The 19165-nt window shown below is 40.2% G+C and overlaps 1 protein-coding gene across 1 annotated transcript in view; it reads right to left on the bottom strand.

The window, feature by feature from the left end:
* CTTNBP2NL (CTTNBP2 N-terminal like) overlaps window positions 1-18876 on the bottom strand; it is a 65034-nt gene extending 46158 nt beyond the window's left edge. The window contains 2 exon segments of the mRNA XM_017869695.1: window positions 3184-3309; window positions 18636-18876. The gene's annotated coding sequence lies outside the window, so the exon portion shown is untranslated.
* Between the last annotated feature and the right edge of the window lie 289 nt (window positions 18877-19165).

The raw sequence follows: 19165 nt of genomic DNA, 5'->3' as shown, positions 1-19165 counted from the left end.
CACTAATTTTCAGGTAAAATTGTGTTATAATGAATACCATTTCTCTGAAAATTGTTAGACCATCAAAAGATTTCCCAGTTTTATTTTAGATAACCAATTTCCAAAACTGTATATAAAACATTCTGATATCCCTCTTCAATTGGTTAAAACAAAATTTGGGCAAAGAGATAATGTTGCTGGGAGTATGGGAGAAATTTTTCTTTTAAATTGTCTACCTTCACAGACAATAGCTATCACAATATTTATATTCTGTATAGTAAAATAGACTTAATTCAACTATATGCAAACTTACTTTTAAATGAATTCTCAAAGTATAATGTTTAAACACTTTTTTTTTTTTAAGACAGGGTCTTGCTCTGTCACCCAGGCTGGAGTGTAGTGGTGCAAACATGGCTCACTGCAGCCTCAACCTCCTGGGCTCAAGCGATTCTCCTGCCTCAGCCTCCCAAGCAGCTAGGATCACTGATACATGCCACCATGCCTGGTTAATTTATTTTTTATTGTTTGTAGAAATGGGGTCTTCCTGTGTTGCCCAGACTGGACTCAAACTCCTGGGCTCAAGCGGTCCTCCCACCTTATCCTCCCAAAGTGCGGGGATTACAGGCATAAGCCACTGTGCCAGGCCTGTTAAACATCTTAATTGGCTAGGCTACTACAAACTGAATTTATCTGACTTAATAAATTCACATTTCTCTGAGAATCTGCATGTTCCAAAGTATGTTAAATGGCAAATTGCATGGCACAAACTCAATCCTTTCTACAAGACTAATTCTCATAAACCACATAAAGATAGAAGTTAGACTGCTGTACAATCTTGGAAGGGCCTTCTGACCAGTGTGTATGGTTAAGATATGTTTTATAATTTCCAAAGTAGAACAAATATTTCTCTCCCCACTTTTTATTTCCAAATGGCCACTCTTAAGGAAAATGAATCACAACATGACCAGTTCACAGATCCTCCAGAAATTTATCACTCTTATTAAATTCTAGGGGCCACACAAAAAAAGAAGTGATTCCTTCCAGAGCTACTGCTTTTAAGTGAACATGTATAAAATGCATACTTCACTTTGTTGTTAGATTGTGTTCCAAGACATGCTGCACAAGCCTTTTAAAGCACAGTAACACATCTTCAATGTAACCTCAACTCTAATTGCTAATTTTCTTTTTTTGAAACGGAGTCTCACGCAGTCACCCAGGCTGGAATGCAGTGGGGTGATTTCGGCTCACTGCAACCACCATCTCCCAGGTTCAAGTAATTCTCCAGTCTCAGCCTCTGAGTAGCTAGGATTACAGGTACCTGCCATCATGCATGGCTAATTTTTGTATTTTAGTAGAGACGGGGTTTCACCATGTTGGCAAGGCTCGTCTTGAACTCCTGATCTCAGGTGATCTATCCACCTCAGTCTCCCAAAGTGCTAGGATTACAGGCATGAGCCACTACACCTGGCCTATTTATTTATTTAGAGACAGAGTTTCGCTTTTGTTGCCCAGGCTGGAGAGCAATGGTGAGGTTTCGGCTCACTGCAACCTCTGCCTCCCGGGTTCAAGCGATTCTCCTGCCTCAGCCTCCCAAGTAGCTGGGATTACAGGCATGTGCCACCATGCCCAGCTAATTTTTGTACTTTTAGTAGAGACGGGGTTTCACCATGTTGGCCGAGCTGGTCTCCAACTCCTGACCTCAGGTGATCTGCCCACTTTGGCCTCCCAAAGCACTGAGATTAAAGGTGTGAGCCACCGCGCCTGGCCTCTATTTTCTAACAAGTGAATTTTAGCAACTAGTAAATGACGTTCATTTTAGTATCAGGGATATATCTCATAACATTTATTTTAAAATAAAACCAAAACTAAACAAAAAAATTATAACAAACCTAATAAGTTACACTTTATAAGAGGTTATACTGGAAAGAACAAGTAGCTTGGTAGTCAGAGGCCACATCTGCATCTTCCAAGTTGTGTGACTGGGCAAGTTATCTGACTCTGTTTTCTAATCTGTGAAAGGGGGATGATGATATTTAACTCATAAGGCTGCTATGAAGATTGAGTTAATAAATGTAGAACATCTTACCACATTGCTGATACCTGGTTTCATTATTAATGGTTTCATTATTAGTAACTATTACCCTGTCTCATTTTTCAAAAGAATTTAAGAAAGGCACTATCAAAAATTGCAGACAGCCAAGATCGATGACCTCAGAAATAACTTCAGCTGCCCTTTTGCAATTGGGAAGTCCTTCTTGGTTCCATTTTAAGCTTCTAAGTAAAAATCAAGTATTATTTGTTAGAGTCTAATTAAATAAAAATTAGAGGTACATATACAAAGAACTAAATTACATTGTATCTAAAGTCTTTGATATGTAAAATGAAAAAAGTCTTTGATCTGTTATGATAAATATACATCCTTATAAAAGAGTAAAATTAAAACAATCTTCAGAGTCACTTTAATTACAAAACAGTTCAGCCTAGGCAAGAAAAAGGTCGATTCCTTGTCAATGACAAAGATTTCTTTTATTATCTCTGTGTTTACAAATCACTTCTGCACACAAATGTTAATAACTGGAACATTTCACTAATATGTCCCAACTCGAGTGGGCATGGTTACTCGTGCCTGTAATCCCATCCCAGCACTTTGGGAGGTGGAGGCGGGCAGATCACTTGAGTTCAGGAGTTTAAGATCAGCCTGGCCAACATGGTGAAACCCTGTCTCTATTTAAAATACAAAAAATTAGCTGGATGTGGTGGTGCACACCTGTAGTCCCAGCTACTCGAGAGGCTGAGGCAGGAGAATAGCTTGAACCTGGTAGGTGGAGATGGGAGTGAGCCGAAATCACGCCACTGCACTCTAGCCTGGTCAACAGAGTGAGACTCTGTCTCAAAAAAAAAAAAAAAAAAAAAGTACCAACTCAGCTTAGTGTCTACATGAATACAATACAAATATTACACAGAAGGAAAGAAAGGCCACTGCTGTGTAACGTAAGAACCAACAGATCTGTTTTTGCATATTCCAATAACCACTATTTATAAGTATTAAAATTTAACAATTCCTTCTATTCTATGCATTTGAATGTAATCTCAATATATAGGACAATGCAACAAATTTTTGCCTGAAATATAAAAGAATGATAGTAAAACTGCACTAGATTTTAGGAGAGCAGTGATATTCTTGGAGGTGGGGGTGATACTGACCTGACAATCGGCAGAGTCACACTTCAGTCCTCAAGTATAAACTCTTCAAGTTTTCTTCAGTAAAAAATTGGGAAAATTGCCAAATACATTTAAAATGCCATTAGCATGGTGGAAATGTGTCCAATGCTGCAAAATAAGAAGAAATCTATTGTTCATGTGATTATACTATAAACAATTTGGTAAATCCCATTAATGTCAACTGTTATCGCTGATGAGGTCTGACAGCTATAGGTTGATAATGACAAGAAAGAAGAAAAGAGCCAGTTTTTCAAGTTGAAGTTGAATAATAAATGAAAAATACCAGGAATCTGACTTCCCTTTGGTAACTAAAATAAGGAAAGGTAGAGGCTTTTGAGATCTTTCCTACTTTAAGATGTCCACTGCCATTTTAACTTCCGACTTTTCTCTTTCTGAAATGACAAAAACCTATTTGCTTGAATCACCATGACTTAAGCACAATGCACTTAGATTTAGCTGGGCGCGATGGCGGGCGCCTGTGGTCCCAGCTACTCCTGAGGCTAAGGCAGGAGAATGGCGTGAACCTGGGAGGCAGAGCTTACAGTGAGCTGAGATCACGCCACTGCACTCCAGCCTGGGTGACAGAGCGAGACTCCGTCTCAAAAAAAAAAAAAAAAAGAAAAGAAAAAAATCATAATTGCAATGGAAATTTTTAAACTGCCAAATTCATACAAGGAAAATTCTCATCTCACCTCCCAACAATCCATAAACAAACAAATCAGCCTCTTAGCATCTTGACTTTGTTTATAAGGTTGATTACACATCCCCAGCTTCTACTCTTTCACATTTATGATCAGATGTTAAATGTTAAATTATATGTAATTTTTTTGTTTATCATTTCCTAACAGTGTATTAGACCCAACAAATTTTATTAATAATGATAGGCCTTCACTTTTATTTGATAAAATGTAATCTTTGTTTTGTATTTTAAGGTACTAAGTCTGAAAGCCCATTTGAGTTGCTGAAACCTAACAGTCAAATGGGGACAGTGTCAAAGGAAGAAATAATGCTGCAATAAGTCCTTGGTTGTTTCATTAAAATAAGAATCAGTAATTAAACTAATTACAAATCTCTCAAGTTAGGACAGGAAGTATGAGTTTGTTAAACAGTCAAGAATATAGACCCAACAACATATACACAAACCACTGAATAAGCTATTCCAGCAATTTCTGCCCAATATATGGGCAGAATTATGTGGCCAAGGATATTCAGAAAAAGGGTATTTCTAGCCCCATATTCATTATCAGAAATATGATTGATGGATATTTGGTATGCCACATTGTGTCTATAGACTCATTCCCTACTTATGTTCTAAGTAAGCTGTCACTTGTCAATTTCATCATCAGTGACTCTGAAGGACAAGATCATTTCAACTAAATGCTCAGCTCATTCCTTCCAAGACCCAACTTTCCTTAGAGTTTAGACAGATATTTCTAAGGAATGCTACAGTCTATAAATCTGAAATAAAAACCACCTGTAGACAAATTGTCTGGATACATTATCATACACTGTGATATAGCCAGCTATAGCTATATTAAGCTTTATAGTTTTCTCAATAAAAAATACACATATAAATATATACAATAAAAAGGATAAAGATATTTATCTTTAAAAAAGATATTTTAATAGCCTGGAAAAATAAACCCATTTAAGGGCTAAGTATAACACTTCTTTTTTTTTTGAGATGGAGTTTCGCTCTCGTTGCCCAGGCTGGAGTGTAATGGCATGATCTCGATCACCATAACCTCCGCCTCCCGGGTTCAAGTGATTCTCCTACCTTAGCCTTCTGAGTTGCTGAGATTATAGGCATGCGCCACCACGCCCAGCTAATTTTGCATTTTTAGTAGAGATGGGGTTTCTCCACGTTGGTCAGGCTGGTCTTGAACTCCTGACCTCAGGTGATCCACCTGACTCGGCCTCCTAAAGTGCTCGGATTACAGGTGTGAGCCACTGTGCCCGGCCTACACTTATTTTTATGTTATCAATAAGTGATTTCAAATGAGCCTGCCCAGCATACCATTTGGTCTATTCACAGGTTTCATCCCACCATGAAATCTTAGGCCAATAGCCAGGAGAGCACGAGTCTTTTCTAGATGAACTTTCTTGTGCCAATAGTCAGAAGTTATGGGTATTAAAAACTGCATCCCCCCGACTACCCCACTGTGCCTCCTTAACTGTACTACTGATTTTGCCTAGAAGTATGTTGGTGGGGCTTGGGCTCTGCTCATTTTATTCTGATATTTTCCCCCTTCTGGATACTATCCAAGCTCCATTCATTCTGGTTTTGGTTATGCTTTTTTTTTTTTTCTTTTGAAGAAGTCCCAGTTTCTGCTCTGGAATTCTGACTTAATTCCATAAGATAACAAGCATTGCTGCCATTTTACCATATAGAGACTGAGTGGCAGAAAAAGAAACACCCCAAACAGCTTCTATAGCTATGTAAACAGTAGGACAGGGCAGGGCAGGGCAGGGCAGGGCAGGGCAGGGTGGAGTACAAGCAAGATGTTTGTCTCTCTATTATCTGGGTGTGAGCATATCTACATAGAACTGAGGCTTTCTTTCTTTCCAGGTGGTAGGTTTTCCACATAAGGTAGGAAAACAACATTTTAGATGAGGCTTTAGATAGTTCCTGACATAGAAATGCCTCAAAAAAATCTATATAGATCTATTTAAATAACTGGACTAATTTTTTAAATCAGTAATTTAACCTAGGAGATCATTCTTGCCACACTGGATAAAATCACTTTTAATTATATACTCAGATATCAAACTTAAGAAATTTATACTCAGCTATCATATTTAAGAAATTTATATTTAAACTACAAATAACTCAGATTAAGGTCATTCAGTGAGTTTTTAGTATTGGTGAACAAAGTGATTAGTGATCAGTGAGCAAAGATATAAAGGAGATTGACTCCAATTATGTAAAGATTCTTTTCTTTTTTCTTTTTTTTTGAGATAGAGCCTCACTCGGTTGCCCAGGCTAGAGTGCAATGGCACAATCTTGGCTCACTGCAACCTCTGCCTCTGCAGTTTAAGCGATTCTCCTGCCTCAGCCTCCTAAGTAGCTGGGACTACAGGTGCGTGCTATCATGACTGGCTAACTTTTGTATTTTCAGTAAAGACGGTGTCTCAACATGTGGCCAAGCTGGTCTTGAACTTCTGACCTCAAGTGATTCGCCCGCCTCAGCCTCCCAAAGTGCTGGGATTATAGGTGTGAGCCACCATGCCCAGCCCGTAAAGACTCTTTCAATATATATAAGCCAAGCCAAAATATAGGAGGCCAGTAAATTCTTAAAACTCAAAGAGCCAAGATGGACAGGTGAAATGGGTGTTTTTGATAGTTTCCCACTAGATCATGTACTTTCTTAAAACCCAGTATACAAATAATAATAAAAAAGAAATTTGCCACATTTACAAACACTAAATCTGAATATGAATAGAAATGCACTGCTATTTTAAAAAATGCATTCAAAGCTTCAGTTAATTGGGTTGCTCTTTAACAAAAAATTAAAATGTATTCAAAACAACCTCATATTGGGGGTAGAAGGTGTTGACACACTACCTTGACTATCTCAAAAGATTTAAGATTCTAATTTTTCAGAAGGATTATTTATTCATTTGGAATAAAAGAGTGACAACATTCTAAATGGTCCCTTTCATTCCTCTCTGGCATTTAAGGGTTAGGCTAGGAAGCAAAACATGTCAATGTGCTACTAGAAAATAATTTTCTGGCTGGGTGTGGTGGCTTATGCCTATAATCTCAGCATTTTGGGAGGCCAAAGCAGAAGGATCAATTGAGACCAGGAGTTCAAGGCCAGCCTGGGCAATAGCAAGGCCTTGTCTCTACAAAAAATAAAAATAAAATAAAATAAAATAAAAAAAAGAATTTTCTGATTAAGAAAAGCAGATCTTTTGTACATTTGTTAAAGAAAGCTGTTTTTGAAGGCCGTGGCTCACACCTGTAATCCCAGCACTTTGGGAGGCTAAGGCTGGCTGATAACCTGAGCTCAGAAGTTTGAGACCAGCCTGGACAACATGGCAAAATCCTGTCCCTACAAAAAATACAAAAATTAGCCAGGCATGGTGGCGTGTGCCTGTAGTCCCAGCTACTTGGTAGGCTGAAGCAGGAGAATTGCGTGAGCCCAGGTGGTGGAGGTTGCAGTGAAACAAGATTACACCACTGCACTCCAGCCTGGGCAATACAACGAGACCCTGTCTCAAAAAAAAAAAAAAAAAAAAGAAAAGAAAAAAGAAAGCCGTTTTGTTACTATTTACAAAAGGTCTAAAATCAAGGTATAATAACTAATCTCATTTTATTCAATTCCAATATTAAACAGTATAAGATTTATTATATCTCAAATCAAGCTTCTCTCAGTTGAAGGTGAAAGATATTACTGGAATATTTGGATTACTATAATACATGTGTTAAATATACGTAACACTGGCTGAGTTGTACCTCCCAAAATTCATATGTTGAAGTTCTAAGCCCCAGTACCTCAAAATGTGACTGAATTTGGAAACAGGATCTCTAAAGAGATAATTAAGTTAAAATGAGGTCATTAGGGTGGGCTCTAATCCAATATGACTGGTGTCTTATAAGAAGAGGAAACAGAGATATAGATGGGTCAGAGTGAAGACAATGTGAAGACAGACATCTTTATAAGCCAAGAAGAGATGCCTCAGAAGAAACCAATCTTGCTCACACATTGATCTCAGACTTCTAGGCTCCAGAATTGTGAAAAAATAAATTTCTATTTTTTAAGCCACCCCATCTGTGGTACTTTGTTATGGCAGCCCTAGCAAACTCACGCAACATGTTAACCATTAACTACTTTGACAGACTATTAGAACAACTAGATCTAATCTAATTGTAAGTAAGGGGGATCTAAGCCTTCCTCTTACCATGACAGCACTACAACATAGTATTTCTCAGAATGCCTTATTTTGCCTTATCAGTCTGTTTTTTCCCAGCCACACTATAGATAGCATTATATAAAACAGAATGGTTTGGGAACATTTTTAGAGAAAATCAATTTCAGTATCCCACGAGGAAGGATGTTTTGAGCTATCCTGAAATATAATATGAACAGTAACTTACAAAGAAATTACAATGGTGCCAAGGGATCAAGATGCTTGTTTATTCAATACTGCCAACACAGACTTTGAAGTAGGCCTCAAGAGATCAGCTCTATAATTAAGCTAGTAATTTTAAGGGTCAACATTTATAACACTGTAGTACTCTATTCAAATACATAGTGCTCTATTTATATTAAAGCAGATTCCAGGTTACCAGATTATCTGGATCTATGCTTAATAGAGAAATTAATTATGATACACGATCAGCAATAATCATCACCACTTCAGAGTTCTATAGCATAGTTTTCTAAGAAGAATTTAAACAATAATACTAATAATGAAAAAAAATAAACATTTATTGAGCTAAACATTAATGTATGCCAGACAGTGTTTTAAGTACTTGACATGTACAGGTATTAACTAATTCAGTCTTCACAACAACCTCAGGTGATATGCTACAACCATCCCCAACAAATTCATCATTATCATCCTCCTCCTCATTTAACAGATTAGAAACCTGAGGCATAGAGGCTAAAAAACTTGCTCAACGCCTCACAGCTAGTATGTGGTAGAAATGGGATGTGAACCCAGGTAAACTGACTCCAGAGACTCCCTTGGTAACCACTGCTTACATCTGATCCTCTCATTTTATCAGCCTTAGGAATTGTATGGTGGAAAAACCTCAGCTAAAGAATGATCCACAAAGCTGGAAGGAGCCTCAGCAATAATCTAATTCAGCACTCTCATTTTTCAGAGGCCAGAGTTGTTAATGTGAATACAGTTAAATAAAACTAGGTCTAGCACACGTCTTTTTAAGATCCAGTCTAATTTGCTTTCTGAGACAACATATTAGGTACCAGGTTTTTGTTTTGCTTAGTTCTAAGACTCACGCAACTGTGCTGTATCTCTCTGTGAGTGTGAATGTGTAAGTGCATGTGTGTACACATCTGTCTCTTTCTCTGTCTCTCATATATGGTGTCAGCAAGATTTATATGTATACTGAAGAAAAGAAGGAAGTAGCCTTATGCCCATAAACAAACATTCAAATATCTTTTCCCTCAAATGAGAACATTAGCGCAAAGTTATTAAAAACAGGTCTGGGCTGGGTGCAGTGGCTCACGCGTGTAATCCCAGCACTTTGGAAGGCCGAGGCAGGCAGATCACCTGAGGTCAAGAGTTCAAGACCAGCCTGGCCAACATGGTGAGACCCCATCTCTACTAAAAATACAAAAATTAGCCGGGCGTGGTGGCACACAACTGTGATCCCAGATTCTCAGGTGGCTGAGGAAAGAGAATTGCTTGAACCCGGGAGGTGGAGGTTGCAGTGAGCTGAGATTGCACCACTGCACCCCAGTCTGGGAGACACAGCAAGACTCCATCTTAAAACAAAAACAAAAACAAAAGGTCTGTCTACTTGGGTATCTATTTACACCACCTTAAGTATTCTCATCTGAGACAAGGCCAAACTAGAACTACATTAGTTAAGCTACTGGAATGGATGTTAATGAAAATGAATAACAACTTTTATATTAATAATTTTTTTACTATTGAACATTTTAAAAAAGATATGTCTTTTAACATCAGAATATTATTACCAGGAGACTGAATCATTTCATTTTTGTTTTTTTTGAGATGGAGTTTTGCTCTTGTTGCCCAGCCTGGAGTGCAATGGCACAATCTTGGCTCACCTCAACCTCTGCCTCCTAGGTTCAAGAGATTCTCCTGCCTCAGCCTCCTAAGTAGCTGGGATTACAGGCATGTGCCACCATGCCTGGCTAATTTTGTATTTTTAGTAGAGACGGGGTTTCTCCATTTTGGTCAGGCTGGTCTAGAACTCCTGACCTCAGGAGATACGCCTGCCTCGGCCTCCCAAAGTGCTGGGATTACAGGCATGAGCTACTGCACCCGGCCGAACCATTTCTACATAATTTGTTAGATGGCTTTATTTCGTTTAAATGAAATTGTAACATGATTTCAATCAAATATGTATCTGACCATCTCTACTGTCTGTCCATCAGTCCCCTAAATTTTTGCTTTTCTGAAATAATGTCACCATAACTTGTAAAATACCACAAGGGAACAATAACATGTAGATTGATTATTTTCAGTAAGATGATTCATGGGCCATAATTCTAGAGGCAGCCTGGATTGCAAACCCTTCAAATGCTAATGTAGGATGATGACGTCACTGATTCCACTAAGATTCCACACTGAGAAGAAACTCCACAGAGTATGGTATGAAGGATTAACCATCAAACAGTTAAGGAATCTGTGTTTTAGCTATACCCAGAACCTGACTTTATCTGAACTGCAAAAAAAAACTTCAAATAATCCTCTAACAGAAATATAACTGGTGATGTTTTGTCTTCTAAGTCAGATAACTGACTTAAAAAAACTTTAACAATTTAGTATCAGTTGAATACTACCAACAACAAGCCTGTCAATTTTTGTTCTATGGTTTTTCAGGGACAGTAATTCTGCTGGGAGACAGTGTGTTATAGTGGAAAGCACATGGATTTTGGAATCTGACAGAGCTGAGTTTGCATCCTGGCTCTGCCACTTGCTCTTTGATCCATTTAACCTTTGAACTTCAGTTCTTTATCTATAAAATGGACATAACAATACATACTGTAACAGGAGGCTGCATGGTTTAAATGAGTTAGTGACTGGTCAGTTTCTCATTTCTCATCCTTAAAGAGCATACTTTTGGTTTCATCTGCAAGGATAATGACCCTTTTCCAATGGGTCATCATTGTCTATCATTCATATGTCTAATTTACAAACCAAAACAAGTTTACTTCTGACTTCTGGCAGGTTGATCTGCTCCAAAAAGAAAGAGATGGCCTGGCCAGTTCCTGGGAAAGTCAGTTTAGGGACATGTTCAAGCCAACTTTATCTGCACAATACTTGGGCAAAGAAAAGGCCACTCTTAGATTAGTTTTTTGTGCCTTTAGCATACAGGTAAATGCATGCCTTTGCTTCTACTGAATTTTAACAGGTTTTAATCAAGTTTAACTTGTGATGACTGAGAAATGGGTTTCCTAAAAATATCACAGCTCCTTTTTACATTAAATTAAATGCATAATGGACATGTATCTACATTCGTAATTCAAGAGCAGTCACCACATTCTATTACATCAATTCATCTGTTTACATATCTGTCTTCTGTCTCACAAGACTCTGAACTCATTTGAACAACTACTCTGTCTGTTCAACTTGATCACACTTAGCACTAGGAGTCTCTGGTTCAAAGAGATACTAAAAAAATGCTGGTTGGAAAGAAATGTACAGCACTTTCAATCTCAGCCAACACAACTGGACTTTACCTTTCAGAAAATGGGAAGCCACTTAACATTTTTAACCTGGTGAAAATCATAACAAAAGCATAGTTTTAGGAAGGTTAATGCTTACAGTACAGAGCTGACTTGACTGAAAGAAAATGGAAACAGAGTAGTCGGGAGAAAAATTTAACAGCATAGGTATAAGGCAAAAATGTATGAACTAGGATGGTAGCAATAAGAATGGAAGAGACTGACAAAAGAGACATTAAAAAGAATTTACTTAGTTATTTAAGAATTTACTTACCGTAAATGACTGATTTTCATTTAGGGAGGTAAGAGGGGAAATAATCCCAGATCAGTTGAGGTTTTGAGACTGGATGACTAGAATGATGACACCACTAGCAAAAACAGGGATGTCAGAAACGGAACTGCATTTACTGGGGAAATGGTGACTGTGATATGAGACAGGCCGAATGAGAAGTAATTCAACCCCCAAGAGGAATGTGTTAAGAGTCTGTTAGTGTGGTGACAGCTAAGGGTTTAGAAGTGAAGAAGTCTTTGGGGATAGAGCCTTTTAAGGAAATTTATTCTGTGGCCTCAATTTAAGGACAAGAGGCAACAAGATGAAACTGATATATAGGGCTAGACCAGATCATTGTTATACCCTCAAACATTAAGTCAGTTAAGAACTAGATTGGTTCTGTTGTTACTTCTGTAGTACCTGCTACAACAGAAAAGACTATTTAGCAGAAACTAAGTAATGAGGGCCTCCCCCTAAGCCCCCACTTTCCAACAAAAAAACCAGTTTGTGCTTCTTTCTTTTTCCTATAACCTACCTGTCAGTTATCCTTCATCCTTCTCTCCATTATCACTTACAATTCTTATCTCATGTTAAAACAATTTATCCCCACTTCTCTTTTCTGTTCTCCTTCCCTGACTCTCACCTTTCTTTTTTTTGAGACGGAGTTTTACTCTTGTTGCCCAGGCTGGAGTGCAATGGCACAATCTCAGCTCACCGCAACCTCCACCTTCTGGATTCAACTGATTCTCCTGTCTCAGCCTCCTGAGTAGCTGGGATTACAGGCATGTGCTACCATGCCTCGCTAATTTTGTATTTTTAGTAGAGATGGGGTTTCTCCATGTTGGTCAGGCTAGTATTGAACTCCCAGCCTGAGTGATCCACCTGTCTCGGCCTCCCAAAGTGCTGGGATTACAGGCGTGAGCCACCATGCCTGGCCTGGCTCTCACCTTTCTATGGTGGGTAGACCCAGAGTACACTTCAGCTTCAGCCTAGCCTTTCCCAGCAGTTTTGCACAGAGAATCTATGCAGATGTTCCCAAAGCTCAGGGTCAGGAGTCTTCGTCTGTAGACACCATTATCCTGTGCTTTCCTATTTTTCTTTCTTGTTTCTATTAAACTCAGTAACAATTAAGGGTTGCATTCTTTAAATTCAGTAACAATTGAGAACTATATTCTTTGTGGCTCCAGAAGTCAGAAAGAATTCACTAAACAGCAAATGACACATTTAGATTGGAAGTTCTGGCTCTGTACCTGAAATGTAGAGTTTGGAAATAATTGGCAAAGATGAGCCAAATTACAGCATATAGCATTATCTAGTTCGATGTCTCCTTGTAGTCTTGTTTTCTCCAACCCACAAACTCCCGCCCTTCATGTTCCCCCACTTCTTCTCAACTCCCCTATCCACGTTTTCTTCTCACTCCAGTTTTGGTTGTTCCTATCATCGCTCCTTACCTTGGGGACAGTTGGGGAGGTTGTCTTCAAAAGTAAGGTAAACACCACTTTTAATCAAAATTACCATTAGAAGTTCCTTAAATTTCACAGAAGGTGTAACTCTGCACAGTAATCACAGTATCCACGAAACCATTTATATGACATTCAGGATGGTGCTACTTAAAGAGAAGAGAGCTTGGAGTGGAGCAACTGACAATTCAGAAAGAAGACATCAGCTAGCTGAATCCCTTGCTTTTCTTTCTTCCTTGGACCAAAAAAACTCAAGAAACGTAATTTGCATAACAAAATTATTAAATACACACACTCCAAGACAGATATACACTCTCCTAAAACTCCTTGGTTCAGATGCTTGAGATCATGACATATGCAAGCAAGCTTTCTTTCCCTCTATTTAGGACTTAGTCATATGTTGAAAAATTTAAAACAAAACCAATCAATAACTAAAATCCAACACTAAGTCTTCACCTTTACTAAAATGCTGAAGGAGTAAAATAATGTTTAATATTAAATTCCTTAACTCACACGCCAAGTGCTAATAATATACCTGTCAATTACTAAGTAAGTGCTTCTTATATCCTGGGTACCTTGCTTTGTGATATGTGTGCGTGTGTGTGTATATTCATGTAATCCTTTTTTTTTTTTTCTCTTGGAGAGAGTATCGCTGTCACCTAGGCTGTAGTGCAGCGACACAATCTCAGCTCACTACAACCTCCGCCTCCTGGGTTCAAGCAATTCTCATGCCTCAGCTTCCTGAGTAGCTGGGACTACAGGCATGTGCCACCATGCCTGGTTAATTTTTGTATTTTTTTTTTTCTTTGAGACGGAGTTTCGCTCTTGTTGCCCAGGCTGGAGTGCAATGGCGCGATGTTGGCTCACTGCAACCTCCGTCTCAGGGTTCAAGCCATTCTCCTGCCTCAGCCTCCAGAGTAGCTGGGATTACAGGCATGCGCCATCATGCCCGGTTAATTTTGTATTTTAGTAGAGACAGGGTTTCTCCATGTTGGTCAGGCTGGTCTCGAACGCCTGACCTCAGGTGATCTGCCCACCCTGGCCTCCCAAAGTGCTGGGATTACAGGCGTGAGTCACCGCGCCTGGCAATTCTTGTATTTTCAGTAGAGACGGGGTTTTGCCATGTTGGCCAGGCTGGTCTCGAGTTCCTGGCCTCAAGTGATCCACCTGCTTCGGCCTCCAAAACTACTGCGATTGCAGGTGTGATCCTCTGCACCTGGCCTATTCGTGTAATCCTTAAAGAAACCTCTCCAAGTTATTTCTATCTCACAGCTGAGGAAACTGAGACTGAGCTAAGGTGAAGACAGAAAATTTTTCTCTTGCCCTGGATCACACAGTGAACAGGAGGAGCAGAGTTGGGATTTGAACCTAGGTTTGCCTTTAAAGTCTGTGTTGTAAATAACTACATTCTTGAGGCTCATAATAAATAAGCCATTTTCTCACTAAAATGCTTTAAATTGAACTTTGGAAGATTTAATTTTTAGTTAATAGCAGCAAATATTCAGAAATTTTAATTTTGTTAATTTTTTATTTTTTGAGATGAAGTTTCTCTCTTGTCGCCCAGGCTGGAGTGCAATGTTGTGATCTCGGCTCACTGCAACCTCCGCCTCCCAGATTTAAGTCATTCTCCTGCCTCAGCCTCCCTAGTAGCTGGGATTACAGGTGCCCACCACCACACCTGGCTGATTTTTGTATTTTTAGCACAGAAAGGGTTTCACCATGTTAGCCAGGCTGGTCTCGAACTCCTGACCTCAGGTGATCTGCCTGCCTGGACATCCCTATGTGCTGGGATTATAGGTGTGAACCACCATGCTCAGCCAAATATTCAAAAATTTTAAAATGGCCTTTAGAAAACAGGCTAACAAGCCACTCCTGGGGCCAACCACCACAGACTGAACAAATTTCCTCTAGAAGCACATCTCTGCTTCCTGCTTCATGACGCCAAACACCAATTAGATGGAAACCCCCAAGAAACATCATTCTGCTCCACTCAGAAAAACCAAGAATTCAAATTCTGTTCTGCAAATTAACTGGTAGCACTGCAAATGTGATTTTGCCAAGATACAAATCCAGAGAAGACTGATTGTATTATGCCCACCATAATCAATAATCAGCCTGTATAATTACACTTAGGGACCCAAGGCTGTTCTGTGCCCCTGTTCCTATTTTTAGTGTTACTTTAAAAACACAAAATCAACTAAAAATCCATTTTAAAAGTCCCAAAGTAGATCAGTAACTTGTCAAAATCAAACACTCAGGAACTATTCTTCTTTTTTTTTTTTTTTGAGACAGAGTCTCACTTTGTTTCCCAGGCTGGAGTGCAGTGATGCAATCTCAGCTCATTGCAAACTCTGTCTCCCAGGTTCAAGCAATTCTCCTGCCTGCCTCCTGAGTAGCTAGGATTATAGGTACGTGCCACCACACCCAGCTAATTTTTTACATTTTTGGTAGAGATGTGGTTTCATCATGTTGGCCAGGCTGGTCTCGAACTCCTGACCCCGTGATCCACCCGCCTCGGCTTCCCAAAGTGCTGGGATTACAGATGTGAGCCACGGAGCCTGGCCTCAGAAACTATTCTTGAGCAAAAATCAGCAAACAATCAGTCCCTAGTGAGCTCTTCTAAATTCACTTCATTCCTATCAGGTCAGATATTTAGAACAATAAAATCCTAAAATCATTAGCACTCATTATGTTCTTAAGTCTGGTGCAAATTTCATGACAGTAAAATAGTATTTTCTAACGAACAGATTTATATATATATATATTTTTTTTTTTTTAAGAGACAGGGTCTCTTTCTGCTGCCCAGGCTGGAGAATGCAGTGGCATGATCATAGCTCACTGTAACCTCAAACACCCGGGCTCAAGCAATCCTCCTGCCTCAGCCTCCCAAGTAGCTAGGATTACAGGAATAAGCCACCACATCCTGCCTCACAGATAGTTCTTTATAAGAAATTCAAAATTTTAGTCACTTAAGACACTGGAATTTCATAAGACAGCAGATGGGGAAAATCCAGTTAACTGAAGACAAGTAGACCGTTTATACTAACAAGTTGTGCCACATCTAATCAGTGCATTGCCTTTCAGTCTACCCTAAGGTGACAGCTGCAAACTAAGTTAAACAAACACTCATTAAAGTCATACTATATACTAGGAACCGTGAAAGAGACAAAGACGAAAAACAAAAAATACTACTGTCTGCCCTCAAAGAAGTTATAATTCAAGGAGAGAGATCAGACATATATCCTCTGCATACCATGCTTTTCTTCATCTGGCATGACCAAACACGTGTTGAAAAGGTTAAAGGAAAGATTTTCAAGACCCAAAAGTGTAACAAACAGATCTAGCTTACTGTGCTAAATAATAAAAGAACATTATTTGCTTTTTCCTATTAAAGCTCAGCAATCACCACAACTTTGGTTTGCTTAGTCTCTTACCTTAGTTTATTTTCTGTTCTCTGCTGATGTAATACAACTTATCTTTTTGGGATTGTCTGTTCTACTTTTAGCTTTTTCTGCTGTTATTGCAGGGAGCCCATGTCTTACCCTTCTATTGCAGCACACATTGTGTTTGCTAGAGACACCCTCCAGTTTCTTCTTTGTGCTTTCTTATTGGAGATTTGGAAACAATCACTAAGAAGATCTGTAAGCACTCTGAAACCTTCAATTCTAACTATTCAAAAATAATTACCTTCAGGAAGTCTACCTTCAGGAAGTCTAATCAAGAAGGTAAAAGACAACAGTCATTACAATCACCCTCTGTGATTCCAACTCCTTGAATTTCATTGCCATCAGCTTTGGCTATAGCTGACAGCGGGGAGGTGGACTTGAGATTGAAAGCAAAAAAAAAAAAAACTATGCTAAAAATATGGTAAATTTTAATATATAAAAGTGCTAGCGATAGATGATTACTGGGGATTCAACGACATTAACTTGAGGTCAAAATTAACACTTTGCACCTGCTGAAATGAAGGCCACTTGACAAAACCTTTAGGAGCACACTAGAGGCACTTTTTGGTAAACATGAATAGCTAGAATACCTTGCCTTTATTTTATCTCTGAGATTAAAAAATTGTTCTTACTTTTCATTGTCTAAATTTTGATGGATGATCGTAACACCAATCAAAATATACACGAATTTTCCTGGGGGCGGGGGGGACACTATAAAAAAGGGGTTAGAGAGTAACCAAAGGACACAGGACTAGATTAATCATAAGCCTAGACGACTGACCCTGAATTTTCTTCAAACACTTCCTGCCTTTTGTTTCAAACTGCAGTATACCTTCAAGGTTAACTGCAGTCTCCCTGAGCAATGGACCAGCCCACCCTAGACTGGGATATACTCATTCCTAATCTACTGGTATTTATTTACTTAAGTATACTGTTTCATTTGAAAACATGGTGTTATTCATTGACTGTCAAGCAACATACACTGCATTCCTGCCCACACAAAGCCAACTCTGCAGATATCCAACACACCCACCTCACTGTGAAATATAAGATGGCTTTTCATCAAGTTCTCAGAGAAGAAATAGGGTGGAAAAGGAAAAATGAAACGCAATTCAAACCTAACAAACCCTTAGAGGCTGGGTTCTCCCAGAAGGAACAGAAAGTAAAAGGAAGGTACAAAGGGCGAGGGAGAGGAGGTCCTAGTTCTCCCTCTTTCAGAGTCCAAAGAAGTCCCAAAACAGGAGAGCTCTCGACTCCTCACAAGAGGCGAGAGGATGCGAGGGGCGGCGGGAGGAAGACTGAGCATCAGAGAATGGGGGATGGGAAGAACTTAAGTGGGAGAAGCCGCTTCCTCGGTAAAGCTGGCTGTCTAGGTCGGACTTTGATTTTTGCTTCGCCCCATCCCTCCTTTTGGGAAACAGTAATTTTATCTTACGGAGGAAAGCAGCTCCAGTCCTACCCTGGAGAGCAGAGACAGGTGTAGGGAGGGATGTCTGGCCTTCCGGGGGTGCAAAACGGGGTTGGGGGGCGGCAGCCTAGAGAATCGGTGTGGTACCTGTGAATCCTCTCCGTCAAGGCTGAGGTGCGGGGTGGGAAGAGCCTTTGAATGAGGGGTATCAGAGGGAAGCCCCTTCTGAGGAGCTGGGAATCGACGAGGGACAAAAAGTAGCTGTGAGGACCCTCAAAGGATGAGGAGCCGCCTCCTCGGGGAATACCGGGAGGTGGAGAGACGGCCCCGCCCCCTCAGGGGATGGGCCCAGAGGCCGTTAGGACAGCGGCGGGAGGCTACCGGTGCCCCTATACTTGCTTTGCTCTTGAGAACCCGGCCTCTCAGCCATCATCAAGCCCCAGGGAGTGTGGTTCCTACCTTTCCACGACGCTCCGGGCTCCGCTCCCCTCCGCCTCCAGTCCCCATCCACAGCAACTGAGGCTCCGCCCCCTCGCCGCCCGGCGGGGGCATTGGCATTCACCAGCGCCAATCGCCTCCTTGCTTCTCCAGCATCGTCCCCAATCCGCGCCGGCTGGAGGCGGAGCTTCTCCAATGTCATTCAGGCTCCTCCCGGGGCCCCAAGATCCCTTTTGTTTGGGAAGAGCAAGGCTGGGATTGAGCTCGCGTCACTTCCGGGAGGAAGCGCCGTCCTCGGTCCCGGGCTACAGGGTGGGCTCGTGCCCCTCCCGGCCCTTGGTCAGCAACTTTCCACCTCTGCGTGGTTTCTGGGCAGGACCGTGGCTAGTGCTTCGTGCTTTTCCCTGACTGTACGGGGAGTTTAGGAATGGAGGGCTCTGGTGGCCTGATCGATTGGGATTTTTTCCAGAATGTTGATAAATAAAGTGGGCTTTGGTGTCTGCATTAGAATGGATTAGTTGTTGAAAACCTGGCTTCCTTGCTCCCCTTTT

The sequence above is a fragment of the Rhinopithecus bieti genome, unplaced genomic scaffold (genome assembly GCF_001698545.2).
Source record: "Rhinopithecus bieti isolate Rb0 unplaced genomic scaffold, ASM169854v2 scaffold_3040, whole genome shotgun sequence".
In the NCBI taxonomy this organism is placed as follows: Eukaryota; Metazoa; Chordata; class Mammalia; order Primates; family Cercopithecidae; genus Rhinopithecus; species Rhinopithecus bieti.
Note: the sequence above shows the minus strand (reverse complement) of the source record. Positions and strands in the feature narration are given on the sequence as shown.